The following is a 13,749-nucleotide window of genomic DNA, read 5'->3' on the forward strand; positions in this document are numbered from 1 at the left end:
CTAAGGAAGTGACCATCTGAAGAAGTGACCCCTCTGAAGAAGTGACCCCTCTGAAGAAGTGACCCCTCTGAGGAAGAGACCCCTCTGAAGAAGAGACCCCTCTGAGGAAGTGACCCCTCTGAGGAAGTGACCCTCTGAGGAAGAGACCCCTCTGAGGAAGTGACCCTCTGAGGAAGTGACCCCTCTGAGAAAGTGACCACTCTGAGGAAGAGAACCCTCTGAGAAAGTGACCCCTCTGAGGAAGTGACCCCTCTGAGGAAGTGACCCTCTGAGGAAGAGACCCCTCTGAGGAAGTGACCCCTCTGAGGAAGTGACCCCTCTGAGGAAGTGACCCCTCTGAGAAAGTGACCCCTCTGAGGATGTCAGCCACTTCTCCCAGTCCAGACACAGGCCTATCAAGCTTGCACTTTTGTGTGACGTAGATGGTAACTAAACCCACCAAGCTTCTTCTTACATGTTAAAGGGGAAGAGGCTTTTCCTCGAATACTTGCTATGAAGAGGAAGTGAGGCTGCTGCTCGTGTGTTTAATCCAGGTTGGTTCTTACATCCCTAGTTGTTCTGTTTCTCTTTGTGTGTGGTTTTGACGGTTCAAGAGAGGGATACATTCAGAGAACACCAGGATCGGGAGGGAGGGAGAAGAAGGAGACAGTGGTTGGTGAGATGGCTCAAACTCTTTTCCTGAGGGCACAAAGGTGCCTTTTGTTTCCAGGAGGGTCCAACTGTTTGCTGGATGACATACAAAAATCTTGGATGACAGACAAAAGCCAGATCAATATCCTGGATGCCTGTCTGTATAGCCAAGTCTAGATGAATACCGCTATCAGGGACTTTGACCCAGACAGCCACGGAAGGTGCCCTGGGTCTGGCATGTTTATGTCCTCACTAGGTCTGCCACTAGGAACTTTACACAGAGCCACTTCCATAAATGTAATCTTCCCCTGGAAGCCTGCAAGAGTTCTCCATTCTCCAGAAGAGAAAGAAACCAGGCTTCTGGACTCCACTAGCCAGCCAACTGCTTGGAGGATCCATTCATGGTGACTATTATTTTAATGAGCGTTTGTCTTTTTTTTTTGACATGCTAAATCAGCTAGTCGCGGGATCGTGGACAGCCCTGTTTGCTTTGCTAAGTTGGAGGTTTTGCTTTGTTTTCACACATAGAACCTAAGGATTAGACTTGATTTACCTTGATTAGAACCACAGTTGATGCATGTTTTACCTTTGGAGTCTTCTAGTGTTTTCAGATGAACCGGGTCCATCTGAGCAAAGCTGCAGCCAAAGTCCCAGTGGGCCCTGGGGCAAGAGGGGCGGGGCGAGGTGAGGTCAAGTGGGGTGGGGGCGGAGTGTGTGTGGGGAGAGATGGTGGTTGGAGTGAGTGGGACCCAAGGCAAGTGCTTACTTACTGATGGCAGCTACTTGACTCTCAGAATTGAGATCTAAAGTCTCCACTGACAAGGTCAGCAATGTCTGCAGGCCCCAGAACTCCCATTGTGCACAATGTCTCTGGTCACAGTTGGGGTAGCTGGCCCAGAAATCGCAGTGTGGGCCATGTGAACCCAGTACCTCATCACCTTTGAAAGCTTACATCATCTTAAAAAGTGTCTCCAGGGACTGAGGGGACAGGAATCAGCACTTTCTATAACAAGGCAAATAACAACAAAGATCTTAAGAATGAGAAAAGCGAAATAAGCACGTGTAAGTGCGCAGCTGATGTTTCTCAGAGATTTATTTGTCTGACAATTCCGACGCGGCAGGAAAAGGAGTTCCCAGAGGGGCGGCTGCTTCCTGCAGGGCGTGGCTTGGTGGTGGGTTGTAGGCTGGTTTAGTTTATTGTTGGAAGTTTTTTGTTTTTGTTTTTTTGTTTTTGTTTTTGTTTTTTTCGTTCCCTTTTATAAATCTCTCCCTGGGCGTATGAGCAACCCCTCCCTCCCGCCTCCCTTCCCCCTGTCCCCCAATTTCATGTTTAAAAAGCGAGCTTGCTCGCCAGGTGTGTCCCCCCAAGCTCCCACGGCTCTAATAAATAAGAAGCGCCTGTAAAACAGTAGCTTGACTCGACTGTACAAAGGCGTAGATAGAAATACAGTCTGTACACGCATCCGCGGCCCCAGTGCAGCCGCAAAGCCCCTCCTGCCCTCCCTCCGCGTCTGTCACCCTTCTGCTGAGGCTCTGTGGCCTGGAGGGGCGGGGCACCTGGACCCCTCCAGAGGGAACAATTGCTTTTATTTGAGTTAGTAAACAGATACACTGAATCACAAGGTGATTTGACTTTTTTTTTTTAAGTTTTCTTCTTTTTTTGGATTTTTTTTTCTTTTCTTTTCTTTTCTTTTTTCCGTACTCATCAGACTGGGGCACTGTACGACCGTCTCAGCGACTCAGTGCCAGTACACATGTTCTAGAGGACTTCTGGACTCGCAGCTACAACTGTACAAGTGCACACAAGTAAATCTACCCTGTTATCCTCCACCCACTGATTGAGGATCGAATTGCACATTTCTCTTAACCATGACAGGAGAAAGCAAACAGTGAAACAGAATCCGGGGTGATCTTTCTCACTTTCTCTCTTGTTTGCATCGGCTTGTCCATACCATTCTAATTATCATGAAAGGACTCTGCGCAGAGAGAGATTGTCTCGCTGACTTCCTGGACCACAGAAAACCATCAGGGTTGAAATTTCATCCGAGTCTTTCCTGACGCCCAGCAAATATTCCCCCTCAGATTATATTACACCTTGAGGGCATTTTGGTCTTCAGTTCAACACTCTTGCTCTGTTCCCAAATGGGGCGCTGTTTAGGGGCATTTCAAGAGAAAGCTGAGAAGAATAAACATTTACCGAGTTCTCTTGGCATTCGGTCTCTGTAAAACCACAGTATAAACTATCCATGCTGCTTCCTGCATCTGGCAGATCGAAAATTAAAAGCCATAAAAGTGTAACACTGAAAATATGGCATCAAAAAGGATAAAGGTGGCCTTTGTAAAAAATAACATGAAAAGTATATTAGCCGATAAAATATTCTACCTCTTCATTTAAAAGTGCATCGTGGGCTGGGCAGAGATGAATCGGAAGCATTGAGAACTCCAGCACCATCCCGTCTCTCCCCACCAAAACATGAACAGTTCCGTTCCTAACCCATAAAAGCAAATCACAATTCTTATCGTAGCAGCAAACCACAGCAGTTCTTAAAAAGATTTTTTTATATATATATAAAAGGTTCTTATTTTCCAGTCCCTGTCATCCTCCGGCCTCATCCATAGAGCCTTGAAGATGGGGCGAGGATACCTACATTGGTCCTTGTGGCGGGTTGGTGTTTTGTTTTGCTATTTGTTGTTTTTAAACCAGCGAAATCCCTAAGTTCTTCTGGGGAGACTCGAGATGAAGTGGGCAGGAATGGCGGGCCCGAGCTTGATGGGTCCAAGACCTGCTGGCTTCTCCGGCCTTGAGGCCACCAGGGAGAGCCGCTTCCTCCAAGATGTTTAATGACAGGAAGCTGTGTTATTTGCTGAGTTTTAGCCAGAGGGAGGTGGTGAGCTGACCAGCTGGTGTCATTGGATGGCATGACATGGTTTGCTCCACGCCCTCTCTCCATGCAATGTACCCTGGGAGCGAGTGTTCCTGGGAAAAGATGAGAAGGATCCATGAGAATGCGCTGGACCAAATCTCTACCCAATCCGCCCACCTCCTCCCACCCTGTCTAGCTGCAGAGAACCCGTTAGAAGTGAGAGAGCTGCAACTCTGGTGCCAGCTCACTCTAAGATGAATCCCAGAGCTGTGGGCTCCGCGGCATGATTTCAGAGCGCTTCATTCAGTCTGCTCCGGATCAGGTCTGCCAGCCCTCTCTGGAAAACCATAATGAGCGCGATGGACCACGCCCTCCCCGAAGACCACAGCATCCTTTGCAACCAGCAACACAGCCTCCATATGACTACATGATTAACCAGGAGGAGGTCTTTTGAGTTACCCAGGGTCGCTCGAAAGCCAGACAAGGTCCTAGAGAGACACGGGTCTCCAGCCCCCACAGCAGCCCTTCCCATATGAACGCTGGTGTTTGAGGTCTGAGAGACTCACTATTATTACCCGTCAAAGGCAAGCCACCAGCAGCTCTTCACATCGAAACAATGCAAGACCACAAGGTGGTCAGATAACAAATCACTCATGCGTGATGGACCTGAGCTAAGGGTCCAAACCGAACTTTCAAATTATTTCCAGCGGATGCTATCCCCACATGGCCTACACACTTGAGGCCCCACCTCTTTTTTTCCGTATGGGTTTCTGTTGTTTGCTACCAGGCCCCTCAGTAGAAGCACAGGCTCTTGAAGCATCAGGCATTCCTGAGAGGCAACCAATTAGAAGTCACCCCCCCACACCCCCGGCAAACTGTGACATCCCCAGGGGTGGGGGTGGGGATGGGGCTTTGGCCTGGGCCATCTAACTCTCTTCTCTACACTAGCTGTCTTGTTGGTCGGCAGTGTTCAACTCAATTTTGTCCAATGAACGAGTTAAGCAGCTGTCTTCCACTATGTCCCCAAGGAGTCCCTCTGCCGATAAATGTGGTTGTGAGAAACAGGAAAGGGTATGTTCTGCACAGGAGAGATGCTAAAACACAAGACTCACAAACATCTTTACGACCCTTGAGATTATTCTTGGAATACGGAGCAAATAATTTCTGAGAGATGATACAATTTAGGAGTCACAGGGAACCCTAGAGATAAAATGTGACAATTTCACTTCAGAGGAGGAGAAATGGAGGCCACGGAGCCCTGGAAACCAGCTCAGGGTTTTAGCAGAACAAGGTCAGCCAGCCACCCTGAGGACTCCACTGAAGCTCATGCTGTCCAAATCCTGGTGTTAATGGCAACGATAATAATCATCAGCCCAAACCAAGGCTTGAAATTCTCAGTGTGCAGGGGAGGAAATGCCTGAGTTCCCCAAATCACATTACACCGCCAGGTCCGTGTGCAGTTAATATGTATATTAAGTAACCAAAGTGTAAATGCAAAAGGCCACAAATATGCAACGGGGCGGGGCTTGCGACATGGGCGGGGCTACCAGGCCATGGAAATCTCTTCATCTGGCACAGGCAAGTTTGGATATGCGGAAGTTAATCTCCGAGTACAGCGTTTGCATCTCCTAGCCCCCTTTCTGTCTCGAGGATGAGAACCCCAAACAAAACCATCAAGTAATGGAGACACATTGGAGACCTCAAGAGATTGCAAAAGAGTTGAGCAATGAAACGTGGGTTAGAACACATGGGGTCACTTCTGGGGACACTGCATGGAGGCTGGGAAATATCCCCACCTCTGGGCCTGGGACCAAGAGTGACCACACGCTAGAGTTAGGAGGTGCGTGTGTGTGTGTGTGTGTGTGTGTGTGTGTGTCCACAGTCTTTCTTTTGAAAGGAAAAGAAAGAGGAGTGGTTTTTAACATTTCCTTCCAGTAACTGGGAGGCACTACCATTCTTGTTTCGACTATTGGTTCTGTGATGCATATAGCCTTTTCCTTTAATGCAATCACAACCCAAGAAGTGAAAGGAAAAAAAGAGGGAGAAAAGAAGGAATCTCTCTCAAATAAGTGTCTTTGTATTCAAATCACCTTTGGACAAAGACCAAGTCTGCCCAGCGACAGCCTATGGAGGGAAAATGTCTAGGTTTTCATAAGAGACTGGGAAATCGGGCTTATAATGAGAGCCATTCTGGAACCTTAAGTACAGCATTTGCCATCCCAAACACTATAATAATCATTATTATTCTCTGGTATCTATTATTGTCTGGTAAATAATATGTGTTTTCCCCCCAAGTTCCAAAGGGTGCAGCTGCATGCGTTCTATTTTTTGCAGCCCCGGGCCTGCTGCTCTGCAAGCCTGCTTACATAGAGCTTATTTTAAGAGCGTGCAAAGGAGACTGTGCGTGCCCTTCCTCTCCTCTCTTGGCACACTTGTGCACCTGGGACATCCCCAAAGGCCAGAGGGTGGCAGTCTCTTTCTGCTGGCAACTTTTGAAGCAGAGGTGGTATTACGAGATAGATGCCCTTGTTGTTGGCACGGGCTACAAGCCTGGTGTTAGGGCAAGAGAGCAAACGTGGGCTCCACTCTCCCAGTTTCCATTGGTAAGTAACATACAGAAACTTCTAAAGTAGGGGAGAGATAGCCTTGGAGATTCAGAAAGTGGTCGTGTCAGAAGCTAAGGAGCTTTGTCACACAGCAAAAATCCAGGTGGAAAACCTGTCCCCACTGTCTAAATGTGTATATAGAGGAGAAACTAAAAGAAATGGCAGAGGTATCCGTAGGCCCATCCCAGCTATCTCTGTGTTCTCTGGGCTGTGTTTCTCACTAGCTCTTCCCCAAGGCTTGATGAGGGAAGCCTGGGTGGTACTCTTTGCCATCTCTTATTCCCCTCAGGCTCCTTAGGGACTGTTGACAAAGGTCAATATGGATAGTCTTGCAACAAGAGAGTAACCTGCTGTCACTCCATAAGGAAGGTGCCCTTTCTGGATCTTCAAGTCCAGAGCTTTAGAGTCACTTTTGCTCTGGACCTGGGTACACACATAAAAATGTGTGCACATACACTCCTGTGGCAGAGATTGCTGGAGTGCCTCTGAATGCAAAGGATTCTGGGAAAGTGCCCATACTTGTACCTCACACTTTAGGTTTTCTTTGAATGATGGCTTTTGTCTGAAAGCAGGATAACTCATCCGCGTCCCACACCGCGTGCTATTTCCCATATACAAAGCCTAGTAGTGCCATGATGCATGGTCTCTATGGCCAGCTGTCTTCGAATACCAGCCATGCCTTCCCCTCTACCCAGCGCTCTCACAGAATGACAGTTGCCCGCTACAAAGGCTGAGACATACTCTGTCTACCTGGCAAGGTCACAGGGGAAGCAGTACTGAAAAGGTGATTTAATTACCCATAGAACTTTCCAAAGGGTTAAGAGCAAAGTGGAGCCTCGGCGCTGTCAAGTTCTTTTAATGCTAGTACCCTCAAAACACGACCATTCTCACATGTCCCTCTTCGATTTAAAGCCCAAGATGTATGCTATTGCATTTTAGAAAGTTCCCAGACAACCATTCCCAAAAGTGTGGACCAGGAAAAATAAAAGCTCTCATTTTAAACCCAACCATGCCAAGCTAGCTTTCTGTGATGCGAGACACCATCTTTGACCAGAAGCATGCTAATTTAGTCTGTTATCCAAAGTTTTACTTTTATTCCTTTTCTTAAATACCTCATAATTTGCGTAATCAAAACCTAGTAGGTATGTCTTGCTCATTCATAAGGCAAGCCTCCTGTTGGCCGCCATATTTCTTCCCAGGTGTTTAAAACCCCATAGCATTGACTGTGATAGGCAAGAAATGTCCACTGCCAAGGCACCTTGCCTTTGCCCAATTATTCTGGCCCTAGCCGAGATCCGCTCACTTGAATCCCGCTGCCCATCACTTATCAGAGTTAAATGCAGCCATTACGTGCTGGCGGAGGCTTCGGTGTTTATCTGGGACAATAACGAGTCCCCGAGGACAGACTGCTCTCAGGTAGCAGCGGCTATTCTGGGACACTCACAAGGGTAGAGCCCTGTGGTCAATGAACAGAGCCGCCTGCAGCCGCTGATAAACTGTGAGCTTGATGCCAGATAGGGGTCCTTTACCCAGCTCATGCCAGGCAGGGCTACACAGCCTGGGCAGGCTTTGTCACCTCCCACGTCAACTGTTGCTGTCTGAAGAATTTTGAAATGGCTTTTTACCAGGTTGGACATTTTTAATCTTTGAAATGGATGCCTTCTCTTTTCTTCTATGTCACTGAGAGGGATAACTGAAGGACAGCCCTTCTCCCGGAGGGCGTGTGATTGGAAGAGGAGGCTGTGCAGGGAAATACAAGGGTATATCGCACCTCTGGATTATAACTCCATCACTCACCCTGTGCTTCTAATAAGCTACTGCTCATGTACTTTTAAAACCAAGTACACTGCATCTGTCTGTCTGCCTGCCTGCCTGCCTGCCTGCCTGCCTGACTGTCTGTCTGTCTGTCTATCTATCTATCTATCTATCTATCTATCTATCTATCTATCTATCTATCTTCCTTCCTTCCTACCTACCTACCTACGTACCTAAGTTCCGTTTTTCAGAAAGTCTCATATAACCCAAGCCGTCTCAGACTTGCTTTGTAGCCTCCTGCCTCCACCTCCCAGATTACAGGTGTTAATACCACACCAAGTATTTTGGGTTTATTTCATTTAGGCACCCACTTCAGTCAGAAACAAAGCTAACAACACATCCCGGATTTGATGATGTCACAGAGAAAACAATTTGCCAGGACGGTTAAGAAATGAGCCACTTGGGATCTCCACCTTCCAGAACCGTAAGTCTGCAAGCCTTACCCCCTCACAGCGAGAGCTGGCCTCGTTCCTGTTCATTTCCTTGCTTTCTCGGCTTGACCAGTGAGCAGGTACGTTATAACGTCTGAGCTGGAAGGAGCCCTAGAGATGGGCACCATTTAACTCCTTCAATTTAGCAAATAAGAAATCAGAAATATCCTCTGATAAGAAAGAAAAAAAGTGTGTCTTCAGGGCTAGAGAAATGGTTCGGGGTTAAGAGCACTGGCTGCTCTTCCAGAGGACCCAGGTTCAATTCCCAGCACCTACATGGCAGCTCACAACTATTTGTAACTCCAGTTTCAGGAAGTCTCATGCCTATGCACATAAAATTAAATAGATTTTTTTTTTTAGGGCTGGAGAGATGGCTCAGAGGTTAAGAACACTGACTGTTCTTCCAGAGGTCCTGAGTTCAATTCCCAACAACTACATGGTGGCTCACAACCATCTGTAATGGGATCCAATGCCCTCTTCTGGTGTCCGAAGACAGTGACAGTGTGTGTACTCACATATACAAAATAAATAAATATAAAAATACTTTTAAAAGTGTGTTTTTATTCAAATCCTGTCTAGTACTCACAACCAGCTGATAAGGCTTTCTACAGCTCTTCTCTCCACACCCTCTGTGACTATCTGAGCAGGTGTCGCTTTGTCCTTGCTACAGGTGCTCAATCCAAATGAGCTGCGTGACAACTCTGATCTCTACCTCAGGGTCTTGAAAAGCCTTTGCCAACATTGTGCCTTGGATGAAAAAAGCCAGATGTCATTGTGTCAGAATTGAGTTTGCTCTCTCTCTCTCTCTCTCTGAACATAGGCATTCTAGGTGACAAAGAAGGAAAAACTTTGCTATGTGCAGCCAGGGGACTTGTGGTAGATGTTTGTTTGTTTGTTTGTTTGTTTCAAGACAGGGTTTCTCTGTGTAGCCCTGGCTGTCCCAGAACTCACTCTGTAGGCCAGGCTGGCCTCGAACTCAGAAATTCACCTGCCTCTGCCTCCCAAGTGGGTAAGGTTTAGAAGAGCAGCTTTTCTCACACATTATGTATTCTTTAAGAACAGTAGCAGAGAGAGAGAGAGAGAGAGAGAGAGAGAGAGAGAGAGAGAGAGAGAGAGAGAGAGCTTCCCATTAGTGAAAACAGCACTATGAAAAAGGAAAAAAAAAAAAAAAAAGAACCGATTCCTCTCAAACCAGCAAGGTCGGAGCCTGTGTTCAATGCTACTTCTCAGCAGCCTTGCGACCCTTGGGTCCAGATGTGCGTTTGTACCTAATTCCTCTCTGAAATAAGCTGCATAGAGTGAGACTGCCACGCTGGGGGTAGCAAAATGTGACCCTGGTCCTTGCACAGGGTATGTAACTTAAGCAGCTTTGATCAGATCTGGTGTCCTGGATGGAAAGAGATCAGGTTCTTAAGTAACCTTCGGTAGCCACTTCCTGCCTCAGCCCGTACTCCAGGTGGTTGGAGAAATCGGATGGGACTTTTGCCGAGGCCTCTCTAACCTCTGAGTGCAAGGACCAACATTGTAGCTTTCCAGAGCACACACAGTGGTAGGAGCTCTGGGCTGCAGAGCCACGGGGGCAGTCTTTATAATAAACACATGCCCAGAGCCAGGGAGCTCACTGGCACTGATAACTCTCTGAATTGGGATCACTGTTTCTCTTAAATACATGCCAAGGAAGACAAACCCCAGTTCTATCTTCTATTTACAAGCCTCTCTTTACCTCTCTGTGTCTAGTCTCTTTACCTAGCAAATAGGTTTTAAAAGGGCATACATACAATATTGTTGCCAGTATGAAGCACACAGAACATGGCTCTAGAAACTACTTGATGAGTATAGGATTATTAATTGTTACATCTATTTAGTGACAAAAATGCAGTGAGAGATGCTGTAAAACTTGCCCAAATCATCACTCATAAGTTGGACAGTCGGTTCTCAAATCCAGCCCTGGGATAATGATCTGGCAAGTCCACATTTTTACTAGCGAGGCACCAACACCATCCATGTCCTCTTAAACGCTCCCTCTCACTGAAATCTTGTCATGACGCACAGAGGGACTTTACAGAGCTGACGTCACTTCCGTCTAGCAAAAAGACCACTGAGGCTTGAACCAGAATTAGCTATGCTGTTGGCTCCCTTCACCATCAGGAGTCTACTTATTACCGCGTGTAAAGAGGCTTCAGGTCTACAGCCACTGAGGAGAAAATAGATCGGAGTATCTTCTGAGCCACATGGCCTGAGAGCATTTGATTGAATTTCTGAGAAAATGTCTTCAGGTGTCTGAGAGCTAACTGCTTCCCTTGCCTTGTTCCCAAGAGCCTTGCTACCACTCTTCAGACCTAGAATGGAAGTCTAGGCATCACTTTGTGTCCCTGAAGGCTTCCCGGCCCTCATAAAGGACATTTGTGTCTAGAATAGACCTGACTTCTGCATAGACCCTTCATATTCTTAAGTCCCTCGTGCAAGTGAAGACTGCCAGACAATATCCCTCATCTCGCCTTACCCAGCTGGTCTTAGGTCATTGCTGCTAGCTGGGGTGGGGTGGGAAGTAGAACTCCTGTTTCCATGGCAACCTAGGGCCCATGAGCATCCCCTTTCTTGACCAAGGAATGCTGATGGCTACGAGATTACCTTCTACCCTAAGCCATGAGGTCACCTTAGGGACCAAGAAGGCTCTCCACTGTCCTGCTCTGATGGCTTCACATACTTAAGACACTGATATGGCAGCCAAGGCCTCTCACCCACTGCTGGTTAATTAGCTTGTCATCACAATTCCAAGACCAAGCCAGCCTCCTCTCACTTCCTTTCAGTCTATGAACAGTCGATGAAGTAATTTTCCTCAAAGGCAGATCTCATTGTCACTCCTCTGCCCCAGGTCACAGTGATTAGAATCTCTACAGCATACAGAACCAATCCCTCCCACCTCCTGTCCCCCAACTCCATCTCCTCCTCACTCTCCAGCACCCTCTGTGGTCCATCCCTTTAGTCTGTCCAAGGGCAGCCAGCTTGCTTAGATGCACCTATATCTTGCTATCTGGCTGTCTCCCTCTAGCCTCTAACCCTGCCCACTAGCCTCTGTCCCTTCTTAGGTCGAAAAGCTAACTGAACCATATGCTTTAAACAGCACCATCAAGAGACCCTTCTCATTGGGTTCTTCAATATCACCTACTCTGTTTATCCCCAACCAGGCAGTTAGTACAATGGCAGGAACTTGGGCCCAGTCTATTCTTCCTCGAAGCCCACGTTTCCGTAACATAGCTGCTTGCATGTTCACATGGCACCTCTAATAAAAGGGCCTTTGGCTATTTCTTGCCTCTTAACTCTCCTCAAATAAAGATCCCTAACCCAAAAATTTCCAACTCCCCCCATTTCTCTTTATTTCTCTATCTACCCCCACTATGTTTTATAAATAGAAAAAAACCACAATAAGAATTAGATATTGCCAGTGGGAAGTGGGTATTTTATTCTACAGAGAAATGAAGATTATCTCTGAACAATCAATTAGCAAAAAGAACTGTCTCTGTCCCTCTGTTTTTGGATCTAACTAAATGTTTATTAGACTTTATGGATTGTAATACATAAGTTAAGTACAAATTAAGGATTTATAAATACCAAATAAAGGATTTTAAAAGGTTTTTACTCCTGGGGGCTGGAGATGGTGCTCAGCTGGTAAATGCTTGCCTAGCATGCTTGACGGCCTAAATTTGATCCTTAACACCATGTAAACTGGACATGAGGCTATAGTTGTATAATCCCAGCACTTGGGGTTGGGTAAGCAGGAGGATCCGAAGTTTAAAGTCACCCTCAGCTACAAAGAGAGTTTGAGACCAGCCTGGAATCCATAAGATTCTATCGCAAAAAAAAAAATGTATTTCTGTACAAAAGAGAGCGCACACATATATACAAACACACAGAGCAGAGACAAACAGCAGAGTGTGTGCTCATGGGTAAGGAAGACTCAGAACCGGGACAGGACTGTGAACCAGTAGCCCTTGTCTTCATCTTTCAGGGCCATAAAGCTTTTCTACTCAAAATTTTCATAGTTTTTCAATCATCTTTTGAGATTCACACTGCTCGAACCTTGGAGGATGTGAAAATAGCCATTAAGTCCCATGTTTATGATGTCATCATATCAAATGGGAGGCATGGAGGGACCTGGGTATATTTTTGGTTTGGCAGACTCTAGGACAATTTTTTTTCCTCTCGAACATTTGGGGTTTGGCTAAAACCAAACCTTATTTTGCCAAGCCCTTTGGCTTTAATTTTTAAACCCATGTGTACTTTAAAAGAAATTCTATCTATATGTTTCTGACTCATTTACACTTAGCTCATGAAAACCCTGTTTGGTAAGCGCTAATAGATGTCCGGGCAGGTTTATGAGCCTTCTTAAGCCTTCTTTTCCCTCCATCCTTACCAGAAGGTTGTATTTTGCTGGCCATAAAAGAGTGTGAGCCCCGGAGGCACGTGAGCAGTCTCAGATTCACGACCTCTGAAGCTTAAGTGGAACTTGAGTTTGGAAGGTACTCTCTCCCCTTCCTCTTTTTTTTTGAAAGTGCCCAAACAGGCTCCCGCTGACAAAGACCACTAAGTCTCACCTTCCAGTGACTGTGAGACTGTGACTGGAGGCAAAAGTAACAAATCCACTCTATCCACCAACAGGTTGCCCCTGAAAGGTTTTGGAGAAAGATTCTGATGCTTCAGGCTTCGATGCACACAGATTGAGATCTGACTTTCTAATGGAAGCCTCTTGATCACTCTCAGGAGAAGAAGCAAATTCAACTCAACTTGGTTCAAATGAGACCATTTTACCTTTGGACTACTGGGAGATTATCTTTTTAATAGTAGAGACAACCAATCATGTTTAGGAGTTTTGACACATTAAAAAAAAAAGCTGAATCCACTAAAAATGGCATTTGAATTAAAACCAGAAAAGCAGGAAAAATGTGCCCGCATGCTATGACTTTCCCCAAATCTTCCATAATAGTGCTTGGATGGCGCAATTACAGTATTCTATGGGAGATGGCTTTTGGATCAAGTACTTAAAAATGGCTTATAAATATTTAAAGTATACGCATCTAACAAGTCGTAATGACAAAGTTTTTACATTTAACCACATGCGCTCCAAATATCTTGAAATTACTCTAAATATGGGTTTAAAATATCAAAAGAGCTTGTTGACGGCATGCAGAACTTTGTAGGGAAACTTAAACCTGATCACTCTTTCTCACACAACACCCAGTCTGCACAAGTTTTAAAGCATGAATGTACAGATTCCTTTAGAAAGGGATTCTGTTACAGTCTGAATTTTAAAGCAGGAAAAGAAGGATAAAATACAGGGTTGCTCTTCTCTCACTGAAAGCGGCTTAGCCAGCGTGCTTCTAGATACTTTGTTATTGTGGGTTA

General features: G+C 46.1%; 1 protein-coding gene and 1 long non-coding RNA gene across 4 annotated transcripts in view; one reads left to right on the top strand and one right to left on the bottom strand.

Annotated features, from left to right (window-relative positions):
• Nucleotides 1–2,527: 2,527 nt before the first annotated feature.
• Nucleotides 2,528–13,749, bottom strand: part of Sobp (sine oculis binding protein homolog) — a 173,449-nt gene continuing 162,227 nt past the window's right edge. For both annotated transcript variants that reach the window (XM_085842803.1, XM_085842802.1), the window contains one exon: nucleotides 2,528–3,607. The gene's annotated coding sequence lies outside the window, so the exon portion shown is untranslated. The remainder of the gene's footprint in view (nucleotides 3,608–13,749) is intronic.
• LOC115032153 (uncharacterized) lies at nucleotides 7,560–8,875 on the top strand. 2 transcript variants are annotated; one of them, XR_003837801.2, is made up of 3 exons: nucleotides 7,560–7,860; nucleotides 8,219–8,339; nucleotides 8,707–8,875. It is a non-coding gene; the product is annotated as an uncharacterized LOC115032153 (long non-coding RNA). The 2 variants fall into 2 exon arrangements; XR_003837802.2 differs by having other exon boundaries at nucleotides 7,560–7,728.

This window comes from Mus caroli, unplaced genomic scaffold, assembly GCF_978045245.1.
Source record: "Mus caroli unplaced genomic scaffold, Mus_caroli_1 scaffold_9, whole genome shotgun sequence".
Classification (NCBI taxonomy): Eukaryota; Metazoa; Chordata; class Mammalia; order Rodentia; family Muridae; genus Mus; species Mus caroli.